The sequence below is a fragment of the Dicentrarchus labrax genome, unplaced genomic scaffold (assembly GCF_905237075.1).
Source record: "Dicentrarchus labrax unplaced genomic scaffold, dlabrax2021, whole genome shotgun sequence".
In the NCBI taxonomy this organism is placed as follows: Eukaryota; Metazoa; Chordata; class Actinopteri; family Moronidae; genus Dicentrarchus; species Dicentrarchus labrax.
The window spans coordinates 15,663,177-15,682,811 of NW_026136701.1; the positions used below are offsets into that span (position 1 = coordinate 15,663,177).

Sequence of the window (19,635 nt, forward strand, 5' to 3'; positions counted from 1 at the left end):
GAAAGGTTCCTGGCCTCGGGTTTTCTACCTGTAGTGGAATCTGGACCATTCATACGCTCCATTACCAGGGCTGTCAGGCCCAACGAAGTCAAGGCACAACACACAGATTAATCCATGACTGCCTGTTACAGGACATTTGGCGTAGACATTTTTGTCTAGCCAGAAAAGTCTGAAGAGAGGGGGAAAAAACCTCCCTTGAAGCAACTTTGTCCAATTAGGTTTTCCCCTCTGATCTCAGAGTAAATGAGGCAGAATCTGCAAAGTTTCATTTAGAAAACTAAGAACTAACTTTAAAGGTACCCAATGGAGTTTTTGACCACTAGTGATGCTATATGGAGCAATGTTTTGATGAGCAAGACCCCATTTTGTTTGTATCCCATGCTCCACTAGCACGAGGACGAACATGCACACAACAAGAGTTTCCCACTCGTGGTTTACCGCTATTCCATTGATTGACAGTTGGTGGCAGTAACATGTCCACAAAGCATAGCAAAGCATGATGTGAACATAGAAGTAAACCATGCAGTTTTGAAAGTATTTAAAAAAAAATCTGGCTTTGCAAATGTTGTGTAAGGAAGGAAATGCATTCAACGCGTTTGTCAGGCTTCCAGGATACACACAATGACTTCGGTAAGAACACTGAATACCATGTTTGTTTAGAAGAAAACGTAGCGATTCAGGTCCAGTATTGATGTACAGTCAGTGTGTTTCCATCTAGGCAAAACAAAGGAAATTTGGGGGGGAAAAAGTCTGAATATTGCAAAAGACTTGGCTGTCATTACTTGAAGTAATGTGGTAATGCTGAAGTGGAAATGTTGCTAACCAAAAAAGGTACTCAATAATTAAAAAAATTACTTTAAGGGTAATTCATTTCAAAATCCCTCTTAAACACAAAGCTGTTTCCCTCTTGTTCTTTAACCTCTTTTTCCCTCTACTTACATTTTTTCTGTGTATATACTAAATAATGACACTGTAATTTGTGGGCTATAATCTAAATGTAATGCCATTTACAGAATTTCACAGAAATGAAGTTCACAGAGTTGTGTAGATCAGGCATCATTATGATCAAAGGCAGCCTAATCTTGACTCACATTGTTTGAGTGACTCAGTTATTGAGCATGAGGTTCTCTCTGTGTATGAGTGTGTGTTTGTGTGATTTTGTTATTAGGATGCAGCCTGCTACAGAAACTGGAGTAGGCTTTGTGGTTAAATAATCACAGACTGCAGGGGTCTCTTCCCTCCTCGGCTCAGGCTGTAAAGTTTACAACCTCTCCATCCTCCTTTTATTTATCAGTTATATTCTTTTGATACATTCAACATGCCTGACCACATTTCCCTCCGGTGACATGCTTCTTTTCATTCAATCCTAAACATGGTCTTTTGTGGCAAGGCACCCCACTGCCAAATCTACTTAGAAGTTCCTTTGAAGTCTTTTCCCGTCTGTCTTTGCTTTATTAACCCTTGGTCCATGGTGACAACATTTTTAACTTCATAGTTATCTCACCAACTCACAATGCTACTGACTTTCAAATCAAATTCCAGGTGACGGACAAAGACAATGACAACTCTTCCTTCCTTAAATGTTTGCCTGTGGCACTGTGGCACACTTGTATGTGACAGATAAAAAATGAACAGCCTATTCTGAAATCCCATCAGCAGTATTTGATTACAAGGGGATTGTTTGGACATAGTTCTATTTTTAGTTTGGCACGGCATGAAAACGAAGAGACTTAAATTCATTTTGGGCTGATTGGCAGATGCATCTGTTTTGACGCCATTCGTCATTGACTGCAAAAAAAGGCAAATTTATAATTTCTCTTCCTGTAAATGCATTAATTGTGTTTGGATAAGAAAATACGCATAGATTAGAATTCAATATACAGTGTGAAAAAATATAATACAAATAATTTCTGGGCTAGTTTGTTACCAAGTTCTGGATGTTACCTGGACAACTGCTGTCTCTTTTTCTTAAAGACAGCACCACCCATTGGATGCCGGGGGAGGTGCCGCAATGAAACCGCATCGTAACTTCACATACAGGTGACAGCATGTGGTAGAGGTTAGTTACCAGCTCCAAAAGTGTGACCACCTGGCACAAATGAGCTCCCCTGAGAAGATTTACAAACCCCTCATCTGAAACCTCAGCCCCTAAACTAAACTCTTTCTCTCACCCCACTCGCCAATTTTAGCTCTTAAATCTCAACTCTGCTGCAACAAAACACTGACTGACATGCAGAAATACACACCCATTCGCATACGCACAAATGCCAACACTCTCCCCCAGCCCTGCTTGAAGCAAAATGTAGGAGTGTAAAAGTGACAAGGGTGTGCAAGATGAGCTCTTCCAATATCTGTCTAGTGGGGTTGAGGATGAAAAGTTTCCTGTTCCTCTTCATCATATTATTTTGTCCTCAACATTCTTAGCAAATCCTGGGATTATAAAGAAAATCAACAGAATTTTCTACCAGTTACCAGAAGGTCAGAGATCCAGTCTCGCTGAATTTGCTTTGTATTTATTTAAAATTCTGATAATTCGTAAACACCAGAGCAGAGAGTATTAATTGTATATCTTGTTAGAGAACAGAAGTTTGGCAGTGAGTCCTGATGCAATTTTACACTGAATAAAAACCTGTATATTTTAACATAAATTAATGGATGTTTTAGAAATACAAACCCTCTAAACAATTTAATGTAAAATGATTTGTGTATGAATAGTATATGTTGTTTTCAAAACTTCTTGCCTTAACCTGCCCCTTGAGGGATACTTTTAAGTAATTAGAAGTGAACTGAAAACAAGGAGTCCTTCTTTGTGTGAAGTGAGCCACAGAGAGGCAGAGAAAGAGAGAAGGAGAGACTGATTTTTTACACTTTCTGCACAATTTCCTCTCTATTTCCTCCCTGAAGACCCTTGTCTGCAGAATGTGCAGAGTATGCTTTCCATGGACAGGAGGCTATGGAACCTGCCAGAACAAAAAAATATTTTCAAAAAAAGAGGAGAGAGAGAGAGAGAGAGAGAGAGAGAGAGAGAGAGAGAGAGAGAAATGCTCCTCCTCCCTCTTGCACTGCAATACAGAAAGATGGAGTTATTACCCAGAAAACCTCACCGCCTTGTTTTTTCACTTTTTATCCCGGAGTTCCCGGAACGCTGAGCTACTATTACGACCAGAATACTTGGACCGCACACCGGTTACCCGCTCTGACGTTGAGAGAGAAGGAAAAACAAATGCTCCTCGTAGCAAAGTGCATCGGCCTTTATTTCTGTCCTGTATCACGCCTAATTGGTGTTCATGTGAGACAGCCAATGGTAGACTGGGGCTGAGGTTCAACTGTGGTAGAAATATTAGAACAGTGGGATAAAGTTCCCAGCCTGCCCCCTCTTAACCGTCTCAAACATTCGTCTTGGTTTCAGCTAATGACAGTGAGGAGGCTGTTATTAGATAAGCAATTTGACTGTACACTGTAAAAATATCCATGTTAAGTTAAGCTAGCAATGAGTCCTAATGTGGATCCCAATCAAACATTTTGGACCATATAAATATGAGTTACAATCACATAAATGTTTGTGTTTCTCTACTGATAGTGGGTCAAAATATAGGCCTGTGTGCTGATCCTGCCCACGAAGTTCCATGAAGTTCCATACATTTCCTTACTGTATACTTTCCACTTTTTGCCACATTTGGTGCAAAAACAATGTGACATTACTCCCACACACAAAGTTGTTCCTGTTATCTAATGATTTTCCTAAAACAACAAGTTTAGCCTTGTGACAATCAATAAAATAATATTTGCATTCACTAAAACAGCAACATGAACAGTCTTGATCTTCTATCAGTAAGTCATGATCCATTTGGCTCTATTTGGAAGATAACATCAACAAACCAGCCCAACAAGGACACAAGTCTCACTGACTGATGACTAAATTTGAGATTTGTCCTTTAAAGCCATGGTCAATGATAGCTCTTAGCCTGACGTTTTCCCCCTCACAGTGTCATGTCTCAGGACAGGTGGCGGCTGCAGTTAGCAGCCATTTGTCCTGAGCAAATTAAAGCCTAAGTCCAAGGGCCACTTGAAGCACCTACTAATATATGCTTGGAGAACCCGTGAAGCAATGCTTTTGCACAATGGGTGTTACAGAGCAGAGGAAGTTGGAGTCAAAGAAGGAAGGATGCCCTCTTAAAAACCAGGAAATGAGACTCCAGGATGCCAACTGCTCACCACCAAGGATCAGGTCAGACAACGAGATACTTACTCACTCTGCAGCGTCTATTTAACCTTCTGTAGTGGCAACACACCTAATTTCAACATGCGTCAGACACAGTAACAAACCGCAGAAATGTGACGATTAGTCATAGAGGGAAAAAAGGTGCTAAAGCTAATTAATGTTCTTAAAATAGACGGCAATGTTTCATACGTCTGCTCCCATAATAGCTTATTATAGTTCATAATTTAACAAGTTATCACAGGTGTGTTTTTATTTGTATCATATTTGTTTCTCAGACAACATGATGTAGCCTTTGAGTCATCAACCGCTGCTGACACCAGCTGTCAATAAAAGATAACTTCATATGCTCTTAAATCACACTTCACTGCAAATTGTAAGGTGGCTCAGTAATAAAGCAACTCCCATTAGTACAACACACACACACAAATCAGGTCTGGATATTTGAACAGTGGGAGGTTGCAGGAGCAAGGCCAAGGGCTGGGGAAAGGGAGAGGAAGGAGAGGGGAGATGGGTAGATAGACTGAGTCATTAAGATAGCTTGGGTGTCAGTGTAATTCATCAAGCCTGATAAGGCCATGGCCCGCTGCCAAGGAGCAAGGTGTGGCACTTTTCCCTCACCAATCATTGTCAGTGATAGCGTCCCTCGCAGGCAGTTTGTTGTTCTTTCTCCTGCTATTAATATCAGTATTGATGATGTTGAAATGACATGAAAGTTATAAGCCACATCAGGATAAGTCATTTATTACAACTGTTCTCTTCACACTGGAGTGTTCCATACGAATGAGAGAATTTTAAGTCTTTATCACACAGTGCTGTAGTAGGTCCAGGTTAATTTTTAATTTAACTTACTTTTTACCTTTGTTCATCACCTTTTAAACTGTCCGTACCCCACATGCTTGATATCCTTTTCCTCGGCACAAACTCAGTTATAAGTATGACCTATTGTTTTGCTATTTTATCAAAGTATAAAGCTTCTAGAAACCCAAATCTACACACAGGTGCTCATAAAAATGTACAAATATTTATTGATAATCAATCAAAATATTATTATAGAACAATTCCTAGTTTCAGAATATGAGTAATAAAACTGCAATACAGCCCAAATACATGTAAAGGGATCCAACTTATATATGTGTCTTTTCATTGAAAGTTTATATGCCTGTAAATCACTGAAATAATAGTAATTCTGTTTTTAAAAATATGTTTTATGGTCTACAAACACAAATTAGATACTGTGCGACGGCCCCACATCAGCCCTTTAATCAATGGATAGACAGATTCCAGATGTTTTTAAATAAAACGCAAACTTAACAACATAACAATATAACAAAGATAGTAGCTGATAAAACCATAAAGGCAGTAAATAGCAGTATTCACATCAATATTTTGATAGACAGGGTTGCTATCCACTTCTTTTATTTCGTAATGATACATGCAAGGAATTAACTAGGCCTCCGCACGTTCACGCTCCACCCATGACTGTAATTTTTGGAAACCAACGTGCCTTTGTTGCACCTGAAGCAAAATTTGTACTTGCACAATCTGTCAGGTACACACAGACACACACGCACGCCCACACAGTCTAACCCATCCAAAAACTAATCGTTCAAACTGTTATGCACTACAACTTAAAGGATGTAGCTAAACTGAGGGGAGGGCTGAGTGTGTTTTTCCTCTTTAAATTACCCAGAAAAGGATGTGTGAGTACTGTCTCTCCAGGCAATGATGGATGGATCCATCAGTCGTGTTATCTGCCGATTAAGTGGTTGTATCTAAACACAGCCTCCAATTTACCAGATTGACAGTAGCAAACCCCAGTTGATTGGTGTCTTGCATTTTATTTTCTCTCTCTCTTCTTTTCCCCTCTTTCTCTCTCAGCCTGTTCAATCTCCGCCCTGTAAAGCATCACATGACCAAGGCGCACAACTCCCCGAGTTGCCTGGCTCGCAACAAGCTCTGTACAGTGAAAAGCCGCACAAATGGTCATTCATATCAATCACTAAACACCATCAAACAGGGCCTCTGTTTCCAATGGCATTGAGGCAAACACACCCAGTCTTGTTCTGAAATTAAATGTTGCCTATGACCAAAACTCAAGGTGCTAAAACGGTGCTCCAATGTGTTGAAACTCAAAGGCGAGATTCTCTCTGCAGGTTTTTTATCAACGTGGCGGAATTGAAACTCAGGAATGTTTCCGTTTTCAACACCTCCTTGATAAAGTTTGCAAAATATTTCATATGTTCTGTGATGCGTTGATGAAAGAGAGCATTATACTGATATACTCCAGGGGTGTGCTGAAGAGGGAGAGGCGGGGGTGAACATAGAGTCCGAAAAATTAAGTGGAGGAGAAAGCTAAGGCCTCCTGCTGCATTTAGGAGGTGTGAAGGGCTGTCCAGGTTCCAGTGTTCAGCATCTGTCCCCTGAGCAACAAGAGAGGCTGTGTGGGGACCAGCTTACTTTGCTGCATAAAGGATGTCCTGTGTTTTTCAAGCACACACATACACACACACACACACACACACACACACACACAGAAACACATGACCCCTGTAGCTTTTCTCTTTGTCAGAAGGCGCAAGTTTCTGAGCCCCGGCTTACAAATACTTGTTTGCTGACAGCCTGCTGGTTCTCTGAGCTGCAGAGCACAAGAGTGAAGAGCTTTAACCCACATCTTTTCCCCTCAGGCTGATAAAGTGCTCTGATAAGCTGCGAGGTGCTGGTGAAAAGTGGCTAGCCCTCAGCCCCCAGGGCTACAGTATGAAAGAGTGGCTTGTCTGGAGCAAAGCAGAACAGAAGAGATGATGAGGCCAGAAAAAAGCTTGGAAAACTGCAAGAAGAAAAAAAAAGGCCAGAAGAAAGGAACTGGATTAATGATGAAGTGGCCTGGGTGCAGTGTGTGTGTCTGTGTTCGTGCAGGTATGCATGTGTGCATGTGTGTGTGTGTGTGTGTGTGTGTGTGCGCATTGTGAGAACCTACTTTCGCCACCAGCTGTGGGCGGTGAGAGGGGGGCAGGGTGTGTAGAAATGGGGGAGCCATGCCATGTGTTTATGTTGACTAATGAGCTAATTACCCAACCCCTAATCTACCTCAACTTGTGTCATTTCACAGGAATGCTGCAGCAGTCAAACGCTTGCAGATTATGGGTCATTTCCTGACAGTTAAAGGCAAACTACTACAGCAGTAATTCCTCCACACACCAGGCGTTAAACCACAAGTGCTGCAGCTTCTCCATTTGCCTCTTCATGATTTTATTGTCCTAAAATGTGACTGCAGGATTCAAATTTACTCACAGGAAGTTGACTTCAACATATTAGCATTTTATTTGTTAGATGATTTGGCTCGTAATGTATTTTCTTGAGCACATGCAGTTTTCTTATTTGTCATCTCTACTTACTCCCAGTGTATCTTTTGGATTATATTATCAACACTGGCTCAGGTCTGTTTATGGTATATTTACTTTGGTAATCCAGGTGCAAGCTAAAGCATTATATCCAGATTGAACTGCTTACATGTATTTTTAAGATCAGACTGTACATGTTTTTAAAAAAATCTTTTGATATTTTTGTTTTGACTTGTGAAAACAGGGACACACATTTATAATCACTGTCCAATGAAAACCTTTTATCTCCATGTATCTTCAGAGTAATGTATTTATTAATTTTTGTTAATCTGAATCATTTTAGTGTCCTTTATAGTTTTGAGACAATACACCTACTTATTAACCATTTATAAACCATTTAAAACCCTGTTGGTTAAAAAATGTACAGTCATAATGTTAAAAATAGGGCTGTTTTCAGGGAACAGCAACAATAACTTAAAGGGGAACTGCGCTTATTTTACACACAAAAAGTCTGTTGACAGTTCTTGGGGTCAACTACTATATATGTCAGTTGTGGCTGAGTTAGAAAGACGTGAGCTTACCTATCCTCCATCGCCCGCGCTTAACCCTATCAGTTCATAGCTACATTAGCCACTACTAGCGTAACACACCTGAATCTCCAACCGAACTGTCAACGGTCAAGTTGCATTGTGGGTATGAAGGTGCCATGTTTCTGATAAAACATTAAATTAAAGGTTCTGCTGCATCTTTTTGACCGTCTATCATGAGCCACACAGTGTTATAGGAGTGCAATTTTAAACCTGTGCAGTTTTAACCCACATAAGATATCAGACTACAGTAAAGCCATAGCTATTATGTAAACATGGCCATTTAAAGCTCTTCATGACTTCACTATCAATGTCAGGATGTTTCAAGTTTGTGAAAATATGAGGTAACTTGAGATAAGGCAAAAACATAACAAGGCTACATATTGGGATATAAGTTTAGGAATGGCTTTCAGAAGCATCAGGGGAGTCTTGACTAATCTGTTCAGCACTACATCGCTTGAAATATTGCTTGCTTTCATCTATGAAGTATTTAGAAAAACATAAAATTGCTACTGCTGTACACTGGAGCCCTCAGCAGTAAAGTAATTAAATGTAATTCATACACATTAACTATCTCTTGGTTGTACATATTCTTCAAATCAAACAATGTAGATGAAAGTAAAAGATTTGAGGAAAAACAGGCAAAAGTTTAAAATGCTTCAGAGGATTTAATCAATCAAATTTCTAAGTCAGACAGCATGGGAGGTCTGCATCCCTTCCACCCACAGCGAGAGGTGTGAGTGGGGATTTAGTGAACTCTCCCCTGCCCACCCCCACTTGTTCATCATCCCCCTCCCCTGGGGTGTATGCTGGTCTGCTCCCCCTCAACAAGCTCCCATCCATCACTCCTAAAATTTCACTTTAATAGGTGGTCCTCTTCCTCCTTTCACACACCCTTACGGGAGAATTTGGCAAAGGAGAACAAGACAGCAAAGGGTGAAAAGTAGGACTGGGTATTGTTTAAAATGTTTTGCTACCAATAATGTTTAATGCCAGTATAAGACCTTAATTACTGTACAGCTAAAACAATGGAACTTACTGTCACTATTTCTGCTGCCATTTTTATATATTTTTTCTTCCTGATGCGGCCATTATTGTTATTTTTTATTTATAAAATATGTATTCATTAAACATTTTACTGATTTTAATGAAAACGAGACACAATCCTTATATGTATGTATCATTAATTGCACTGGGAACTGCCACCTCTGGTGACCATGGTCAAACCCACAACTGAGGTCACAAAGGTATGAGCCTTTGCGTTTTTTCCAAGGGCTATCCAGAAAAGTCATGAAATAATAGCCTAAAAATAACTTAATGCATGCCCCCAAACCCCCCTAGCAAGTTCAGTTTTTGGACCTCTGTATTTCTGCGTACAGGAATGTGTATCTGCGTATCTGCGTAACTGTATAACTGCGTCTCTATGTAAACACATAGCTAGTTTAATGCTAAGAAAACAGCACTGAAAATGTCCTTGTCAACATGGATTATAAATTGCAAAAAAATTAGGGTTAAGGATATGTTGTGTTTAGGGTTGTGCTGAATTAGGGTACTACTGGAACCTTTTTTGGTCCAATTCAGGCACTGTATTAAACAATGATTGCTTAACACTATTACTTTATTATTTACTTCATTGCTTTTGTTATTATATTCTAGTTTTTATTGCATTTGTTCCTATTGTGTACACGGTAGCATATACTGAGTAATGTACATAGAGAGGACGACAGTAAATTGCACCTTGAAGTATGAACAATACTTTTTTGATCAATCAAGGAATATAAAGAAAAAAATACTTTTTTTTATTTAACAAAATGAGCTACATTGTCCAATGTGTCGATGTTTTTTGCCTTAACACAAACTTTGCTGTAGGAAAATCAGGAAATATTGAATTAAAAAGTAAGTAAAGAAGAATAACAAATTTGACCAAGCATTCAGTGCAAACTTTTGACACTTGACAGTTGTTAGACGCATTTTGGTCAGGAGTGAAGAGGCAACATTTGGGCATGGTTTTCTCTTTATTTATACTGCATATAAATAGTATATTTAACATCACAGTATACCTGCAGAAATGACCACCACAGTGCTTGGTTTTGCTGTTATTCCCCAGTTTGGGTCCACATCCATGGTTAAAAGGGCTGAGCACGTAACACCAGCATGCTGGACGAGCCTGGGCCGAGCTGTGCAGTAGCTACTCCATTCAAACAGAAGGCAGGTTGGTTGATATTTAAATTGCCTCTGTTTGTTTTTCTTCTGGTCCCGTGTGTGCATGTGAGCCTAGTATAAAGGGCCGTGTCCTTTTGAAGGGGATAGCACCAGGAAAGTGAGGGGGAAGGAAACTTTGCTTTGGTGTTTTATATATCAACGGAATGACTTCCCTCAAATAAAGACGTGCTCCATTCTGCCGGTCGGGCTGGAACAAGCTGCTCGTTTCCTGTCCTGAAAACTTGCAGCATGTTCGAACAATGCGCCCGGCCAGAATAGAGGAGGTGTCACGTCTTGAAGATCTGGTGCTTTTGTTTGACCGCAGGTTGAGACTGAATCATATGTTTATAGTATTTGTGACATTTGAATGAACCAACACAATTGTGCCATTTGAATTAATATAAATGCTGAAACAATAGATAGCAGTGTTTGAACTGTCATCTGGAACAAAAGGCAAAGATGAAAGTGTTTCCTTTGGGGCTGTAAAGTCTCTTTAAACTCACTTTTCAGCCATAAACGGTAGACGATGGCAATGGGGATAAAGAGAACTCTAATTAATGAATCCCAGTTGAATTAATCTTCCTCTGAACATTAACATTTCTGCCAACTGCCATGTCCATGCTACGGACAAAGACTTCTCTTTGACTCTCTCCGCTGGGAGACAGCCATGCAGAGTTTCTCACTCACGCTGCCCCCTCATCAAATTACAGCCCTGCTCCCTCCTGTCATGTTGGCAAACAAAGGTCTTAAAGCGCACTCCCAGTGTAATTGCCTCTAATCTCAGACATAATGTGGTCTTTCATGTCAACTGGTCGGAGAGAAAAGGGAGCTGTTGTTCTCTCTGCCTTTTTTTCACCCCTTGTGCTCTCCCACTTTCACTTTGAGGAGCACAGTTTAACAGTCTTGCTGCCCTGTTTTTCCATTCTGAGGAAGAAGGGGACTTATTGTGACACAGTGTAAACATTTTGACAGTACAAAAGCTTGTTTAAAATGACTTTAGGAATTTAAAGACGAACAAAGGCTTAGTACCGAGATTAAAATAAACATGAAATTCAGAGAAATGTATATGGCAGTGCAGTAGTTCTTGGTGAGCTCCTCCACCTTTGGCCTGGATTCTCTCAGTGGTGAGCATCAGGCAGTCTGCAGCTGGAAGTGTTTCTGTGGTTTGGCCAGGTGTCTCTCTGCCCTGCCTGGGACAAGGCCTCAGCGGGGCCTGGGACTGGAGTCTGGGAGCAGGCTGGAGGCGCTGAGCGAGCTGGCTGCCCCTCCGTGATCAAAAATGTCCCGCAGACCCACCTGACTGGTGGTCAGTTGTAATTGATACAACACGATAGCAGCGCTGGAGGGGAAAAAGGGAAAATTAAGATGTGTGTGAGCATGTGGGGAAGAGACAGGGAAACATAGAGCTGTGGAGAAAAGAGAGAGAAGAGGAAAGAGAATGAGAGAGGGGATAATGGAAATTTTGGACAAATTCTTCAACTGAAGAGGCCTTTTGGTTAAAAATATGGAACGTAGACTTTAATACGGTTTCCAGGGGCTTTGGCAAGCAAAGATGAACATATCAAATAAAAAACACAGTATCTGATATCTGTGTTGTGCTAGATTGAGAGCGAGCGGGGAGAGAGTGCAGGGTAAGAGGAGATGCAGTGTTTCTAAAACCATTCAGCTGGGGCTTTTTTTAAGGGACCCAGCTGTGCACCCTGGAGGTCCTGAGCTCTAACTGTGGCAAAGTCAGCGCAGTGAGGCCAGGCTGCAGCTTCAGAGCCAGGGTTAGCCATGACCTGATGTTCCAGGAGCCTCTGTGAATTGATGGGCCCCAAGGGAGTCGTCACAAGGGCCCTCGAACAATCACCCATTCATCCCCGCAGCCACAGCAAGAGGGCAAACACTCTCACAAATGTTGAAAAAGCTGTTTTAAAAAAGTGATATGAAAATTGTAGATACTTTAAATGTTACAAGATGTAATTTTCCCCACATGATTTTCTTTTTTTTTTTTTTTTTAAGTTTGGAAATTTAAAATAAGATATTAAGATTTTGCAAGATGTTGGCATGTGAAAGCCTGGATATTATACATAATTTCTGGCAAGCAAACTCTCATTTTGAATTGTGAAATTTTAAGAAGGACATTAAATAAGTGTATACTCCCCTGTGAATATGGCCAGTATATTTTTGGATAATGTGGCTAAACTGGCTCAAGCCCATCACGCCTCATCTGCCAGGACTACACACTGCTGTTGCATAAGGCAGTTGAGCCAGTCCAGACATCAAAACTAGTCCTTATGTGGACAAAAATGGGTGTGTTCACTGGGTCCCCTTGCCCAAATCCATTTACCATGACTGTATCAACCAACTTTTCTCCCGAGTGTCCTCTTTTTCAAAGTCCCTTTCACTCTCAAAGATTAGAGGCCTGGAGGTCAGCTGCACATCAGTTAAATTTTTCTGTGAGTTACCGGCCAGTTATTTATAGAGCAAGAACAAATATACAATGGAAGGAGGGTAGTGGTTTGGGTAGGAGGCAGGTTAAGGCCAGGAACATCTGTCCTTTCAAAGGCATCTCTTCCTTGGTATGCTCAGAATCCACTCCAGGGGTGTCGGCGCTTCACTGGTAGTCACAGAGCTGGCATGTTAGTCAAAACAGAGCTGAAGAGGGGGGGGTGAAGAGCTGAAGAGGGGGGGAGTGAAGAGCCTCATCCAAGCCCTGTCTCACATATCACCAAGCACAGTGCATGTTCCCAAAGACACCTGACTCCTGACGATACTTAGGTTGGTCACACTGAACATCACCTTTGTCTGGGCAGGGAGGAAACAGAGCAAATACTTTGCTGAGGTGCAAGAGGAGAAAGAAACCTGAAGTATCCTTTATAACAATGTCTTGAATCATAGATTGTAATGGGCAACAATTTTGATGTTATTCATATATTTTTACACTCCAGCTACCAAAACTTGTCTGATTGTCCACATAATTTTACTTGTTTGTTCTATTCTGTACACAACATGTATCACAAGCTCATGCTGGAAGAGGGATCTCTCCTTAGAGGTGTCTTCCATGTTTTTTACTGAATAAAGATTTTATTTTTGGTGGACATTTTCCCTCATTCTTACCTAGGATAAATGTTGTCATGTGCTATATAAATAAAATTCACCTGACTTTTGCTTTGTCTGTTATTATTTATCTGACTTCTACATGAGTTTGCCTTTTTATTATTTTTCCTTTGGACACTGACATGAAGTCTTCTCGAGGCCGGAACAGGACAGACCTGAAGACGTGTGTGTGTGTGTGTGTGTGTGTGTGTGTGTGTGTGTGTGAGGCTGACACAGTCTCTGTTTAGTCTGTCTGCGTCAGAGATGCTTCATTACACACTCATAAATTCAAACTCGTCAACATGCAGTCCGACTTCTCTGTTCCTCTGATTCTTACCGACATGCAGGTTAATATACATACACACAAAGCGTACACACAAGCAAATGGTAGGATGAAGTCAAAAGTTTTATTTACCTTTATTTACCTCTTCTTTTCCACTGAAAAAGTGACATTTCTGGTATTAAAAAACATCATAATGTTAATAATTGAACAGTCCTTTTTTTGTAAGAGGACAGTCAGATTAATATACTTATAGGACAATTCAAACATTCTCCAGCATATCAAGATAACATCGTTTTTATAGAAATATTAAATAATTCTTCTCATAAATTTACAAATTTCAACTTGTCATTGTTTCAGGTTACATTTAGTTCCCAAACTTAATTCAAACCTAGTTTTCAAATTCCTGCTGTGCCCATACACAATAATACTGTAACATTTATATTACTATCTAAATCATCACTGAATACAATTACTTTTATATTGTCTGTGATTTATATTTATATATGATAAACATGTATCGTCGCTGCTTTGTGTGGGTTTCTTTCGTGTGGGAATCGGCTGACAATGAGCAGAAAAGAATTAATTGAATGAGAAGATTTTTTTTTTCTTTTCCTGTGGTGTGTTTTACTTCCTCAGCCATGCGTTGCAGAACAAGTAAGGAAACTTTGAGGATGAACAGCAGACTAAATAAACTCACTGAAAGCAGAAATATCACATACTTGCACTAGCTGAGAGATGTTTTATTTCTGAAACTGCAAGCTGTTTTTGAAACTTTTCTAGGTTTCTGGGTACAAAATGTTCTCTCTGATTTTGCTCAGTAGCCTGTTTCTATTGATATCAAATGTTTATTTTATTCTTTTATGTAGCAGATGGGTTGCTAATATACTATATTCTAAAAAACATAACAAATAATTTTCTAGCCCTTTTCCAGCTCTTTACATACAACCATTACATTATCATCCACCACAAACACAGGACAAAGACTCTTCAAACCAACATCATTTTCTTTAACAACTTTAATAAATCCCACATTGTGAAAAAAAATCCTAACTATTTCTGTTTTATAAAAATATTTTATAATTAATGCACAAGACGTCAGAATATTTCTATTTGTTTTAATGGAAATAGAAATATCCTAGAAAATATTTCAGTCGAATTTTCTAACTCTGGGGGAATTGTAAGAGGAAAACCGAATCGTTATTTATGTTTCAGCCATCTGAATAACGTTTGAACTCTCTGCTTGGTTCGTTTTATTTTTCTGACTGATAGTTAATTGGTCGAAATTTCACAAAGGTTCAAATCAGCAACTGACGTCTCCACATAACGTCACAAAACATCATATTAATATTTTTTGATGATTTTATTTTGATTGATGAAATAATGATTGGTTTACTTTTTCCTTATAGTGTACTCTTGTTATTAGTTAATCTAAATAACTTGTACCCCGATTCACCGCATTTGATTTTATGCATGTTGATGCGTGTTGTCATATTTTCCCCAGTAAGAAATTGAATTGTGAGTTTCTTTTAAAGACCTTTTGTTCCTGAGGCCTTGCAAAACATGCACCCTTCGATGCTTGATGATGAGGTGGCAGCTGCGAGGTGAGATGAATCCATTATAGACAGATACTGTATCTATCCCCGGGGGGATCGATTATAGATCGAATAAAATCCTGACAGGATGAACTCCGCTGGGTCAGCTGCAGCAGGTCCCTAAAATATCCACACACACGTTCAACATTCAGGTCTGATCCTAATGGAGAGAGAGAGCCTCGCTAAATGCGTCTAATCCATATTTCTTACTGACACTGAGGTTTACAATTACAAAACAAAATGAAGGGGAAAGAACTTAAACGTAATTTAGAATTAAAAAAAAATAAAGAAATAACAAAAAGACAAAGAAATAAAAATAGATGTTTTTTTTAGAAACTACACGTTTTCTGGATTAGGCCACGATGGTGTTACATTCAAATATCTCAATTATCCAAAGAAAGAGAGAAATGAGAGAAATTTATGTAATACAATAATATATTTGTTCACTGTGGGAGGTGTTTTTGGTAGAATGCGCACAGTTCAACCACTTTCCAGTATTATATAGTCTTTTATTGTCTATTATGGAGGAGGAAATTCGTTTTAATTGTTCTTGTACAGTAAACTAACCCCCAGCTACGTCATGGTTATAATAATATTCGTTATTTCCCATCACAGACTGATTTCATATACAGTACATCCTGTAACTCTTCAGGCAAAAATTATAAAAAGGTTTCTGTGGGGTCACAAATGCAGTGCATGCTGGGAAGTCTACAGTGTCTCTCCTTCAGTTGTTTTTAGTTTGTGGGCTTAAACCTTCACTTTGTAATTTGATTTTACAAAATATATTCACTTTATTAGTATCCGTTTATTGGCTGTTTAAAAATTAGTATTTGCTCAGGTTTTATATGATAATAACCTTGGTAAAACATGACGTTAAAACTTAAGAAACAAAAGGAAGAAATAGCTAATAATTTCACCAGGAACAAATGCAGTGCATGCTGGGAAGTCTGTTTCTCCTTCAGTTTGTTGGCTTCAACCTTCAATTAGTAATTTGATTTTACAAAACATTTTCATATCATATAATTTATATAGTTTCACTTTATCAATTTATTATTGGCTATTTATAAATGGCAATATATATTTGCTTTGGTTCTATATGATAACCTGCACAAAATATGACATTAAAATGTCAGAAACAAAAGGAAAAAATGGTTAATAATTTATACCAGGAACAATGTTAAAGATTAGGTTAAACTAGGTAGGTATTTACAACGCATCGTGAATCAGCGTATCATGAAAAGTTCAACAGAGTTGTCAAACGCCTGTGCAGGAAAGGAATCCCCCTATAATTACATTTTAAGAGCAGAGGAAGCTGTAGGCCCGAACCCCGTCATTTAGTCTGCATTAAATAAACACAAGCCCCATCAGCGTCAGATATGCCCTCACACAGTTGCACAGTAAATAATGACTTTCATGGCCCTGAACAAAAAAAAAAATCTAGGGTCATGATCAGGGTACGTGAAGAACAACCGTGCTATTGAAAGCTGATATTTGAAATGTGGGCGAATAGTTAAATCAACATGTTATCACTTTATTGTATCACCAACCCATATTCAGCCCTTCTAGAAAAAATGTAAAATGACACTGTCAATAAAAGATGCAAATGATGTAGCATGAGGAAAGATCAGGAAGCAACATGTCGTTACTTGTCCGGTAACACAACATCAGCAGGCTGTGAATGATGACTGCTTTCTTATAACAGATTGTACGGTCCCATGGTGTTACATTTGGGTACGAAATATTGTTACTGATACGAAGCAACGGCAATAATTGGAGAGAGTAATGTGTTGTTCGCGCAGAGGTTTGCTGGATTTCCATAGAACTGAAATTTGATATCTAGCACATGTCATGGAATTTCTATTCTTCATCTGCCCCGGCTCGCCTCTGATGCCGTGCCAAAACCGTCAGCGCAATAAACCTCTAAGAACCTATGAAGACATGCATTACCCAGGGATTACACTGATTCAATGACAACAACAATTATTGGGAGTGAATTTAAGATCAAAAGCTTAAATTTGTTCAACAATGAAATTATAGTGTCAGTCTGTGATTTCTGTCTCAAAAGTGTAAACAATTTATTCATTTTCATGGATTATGTTGTTTTCATACGGTTTGATCATTATTTACTATTAATCTATTTCACTTTTTAATTTCTAATGGTTAAATAAAGATTGAAGGTTGAAATCATCAACAATTTATATTAGTATGAAGAGTGGTGATTAAACAAAAAAATCTAAAGTACACATTTAAAACAGTAAGTTTAGAACAGGGAGAATAACCTTTAATGTATATATTTTTCCAATCCTTATTTTTGATGTACAGCTCAGTCACACAGACATTAGACGCCCCCGTTGAGCTCTGTCCCTCTCCAGTTGTAGCTTAGTGATTTAGGCTGACCTTTATATCCCTAAGGTCAACATCAACATTGTTTCAAGGTGTCCTTGTGTGGGCGAGCAGTGTCGATGCTCTGTGACACAATAAAGCATTTATAAATTGGAAATAAGAAAAGTGATGCCTTCAAAAAAACCTCTCACAAAAATATTTCTTCTTCTACTTCTTCTTATCATAAATTATATTTTTTTCTACAATAATGCCACTGCAAAAACCCTCTTTCACATGTTGGAAAAAACAAAAACTCCCAATAATAAAAGGAATAACACAAAATATTTGCAGTATAGATTTTGTTAAATTGTTAACCTACAATACACATTAACAACAAGTACACTGTGACTTGTTTTCAATTTTCCACCCACTAATGTGCCTCCAGAGATCCCACGCTTATGGTTTCAACTGTGCAACGTACCAAATATTTAGAGTAATAGCTGGTTACTGTGCTATCTCTACCACTACAAGCTGTCAATCTCTGCCCTGGAGCTAATTAAAAAGGCCCCGGCGCTTTATTTGTTTGCACACACTCTGAGGGCAGACTGGAACAGTCAGGCGTGGGGGCATGACAAGCACGCCATGCCCCCTTAAATCACTCCCCTGTGCCAAAATGCTGACACCACACAAGAATCTTGACAAAACATTTGCTGTGTCCCCAGTGTGGGCGAGACACAGAGAGAGAACAGGGATGATTTATAGGCAGTTGGTTCAACAAGCAAGAAATTATTACCAAAATTCTGTCTTTCTTTATAATTCCCTTTTCCTCTCAACTCCAATCTTACCCATTTTTTGTCCTTTTTTCATGTGTAATATTCATACCTTGCCTGTATTCCCTTTCCACAAAGTGCAGGAGACTTTTGCAAAGTAGAAATGATATAAAACATGCTCTACCGTATTATCCCAGGCCTGCATCCCGTCACCTCATCCCGGTGTCCTCCTGCATTTCTTTTTCTTTATGTGTCACCACTGCTTTTGCTGCAGTGGTTTTGTTATCCTCTGAAATCTGGACTCCCGAGATGGAGCTGGCATGGAATAAAAGACACATACATTTTAATTGTGTTGCAGTGGACCCTGGGGCATCAGCTGCTGTGGCCTCATGGCTCTCTGCTGCCACCTGTCTGTCTGTTAAGGAGCATGTTAGGACCTGATCTGAGGATGGACTTGCAGAGTGTGCTGAGTACTGCTCAGGGATTGGGTTAGAATAGCTTCATTTCTGTTGGGACCCTTTTGTTAAACATTTTTGAGGTTTCATCATTTTTTAAAAAAAAAGGCACAAAGCTTTATTATATTAGAAGTTCATCTCATTCACCCTGTACGAACTTGGTGTAAAATATTCATCTTTCCTGGAAAATACCAGCATTAAAGTTATAATGTTGAGTGACTAGACTTCCTTGAGATAAATAATGTGATTGACTCTCTAGAGGGCAGCAGTAAAATTGGCTTGATCCTGATCAAATCCCCGTAAACGAGTGTTTGGAGAGCAAACCCCTGTTTTGCATGACTTTATAGCCCAACAGGAAGCCATTGAAACTGTAACATAAATAGCAATCAGGCCATGAGTAAACCAATCAGCAGCTTTGTTTCAAAATATGCACCAATCAATTAGCAAATGGATTTCCTTCCAAATTAACAGACCGAATCAAAGCATCTCAGGAAACACGTTACGGACAATCTACAGTGTGTTTTGCTTAATTGAGGACCTTGTGGCAATTTGTTGTCTAAACTTTCTAGATTTGTATTCATTTAAATGTGTTTTTAAATGTGTGCAGAAGTTTTAATTATTTGGTTGACCATCCAGCTATTGTGTGTGACTGTTCATAATGCAAGTATCTTGATTTTTTTTGCGGTCACTACCTGTTGAGCTCATTTTGAGTTGCCATTTTATCTCATGGTCTTCTTGTGCACAGTGCACTGTACACAGATTGCAAACAAAAGCTGACTG

The 19,635-nt window shown here is 39.2% G+C and overlaps 2 long non-coding RNA genes across 3 annotated transcripts; one reads left to right on the plus strand and one right to left on the minus strand.

Moving 5' to 3' along the window:
* Positions 1-3,997: 3,997 nt before the first annotated feature.
* LOC127368198 (uncharacterized) lies at positions 3,998-7,924 on the plus strand. Its single transcript, XR_007885594.1, has 3 exons — positions 3,998-4,228; positions 6,907-7,138; positions 7,332-7,924. It is a non-coding gene; the product is annotated as an uncharacterized LOC127368198 (long non-coding RNA).
* A 2,222-nt stretch (positions 7,925-10,146) lies between these two features.
* LOC127368193 (uncharacterized) lies at positions 10,147-18,704 on the minus strand. Of its 2 annotated transcripts, XR_007885590.1 has the most exons (3): positions 18,585-18,704; positions 13,849-13,871; positions 10,147-11,691 (listed from the first exon to the last, which is right to left on the minus strand). It is a non-coding gene; the product is annotated as an uncharacterized LOC127368193 (long non-coding RNA). The 2 variants fall into 2 exon arrangements; XR_007885592.1 differs by lacking the exon at positions 18,585-18,704 and having other exon boundaries at positions 13,849-18,578.
* Between the last annotated feature and the right edge of the window lie 931 nt (positions 18,705-19,635).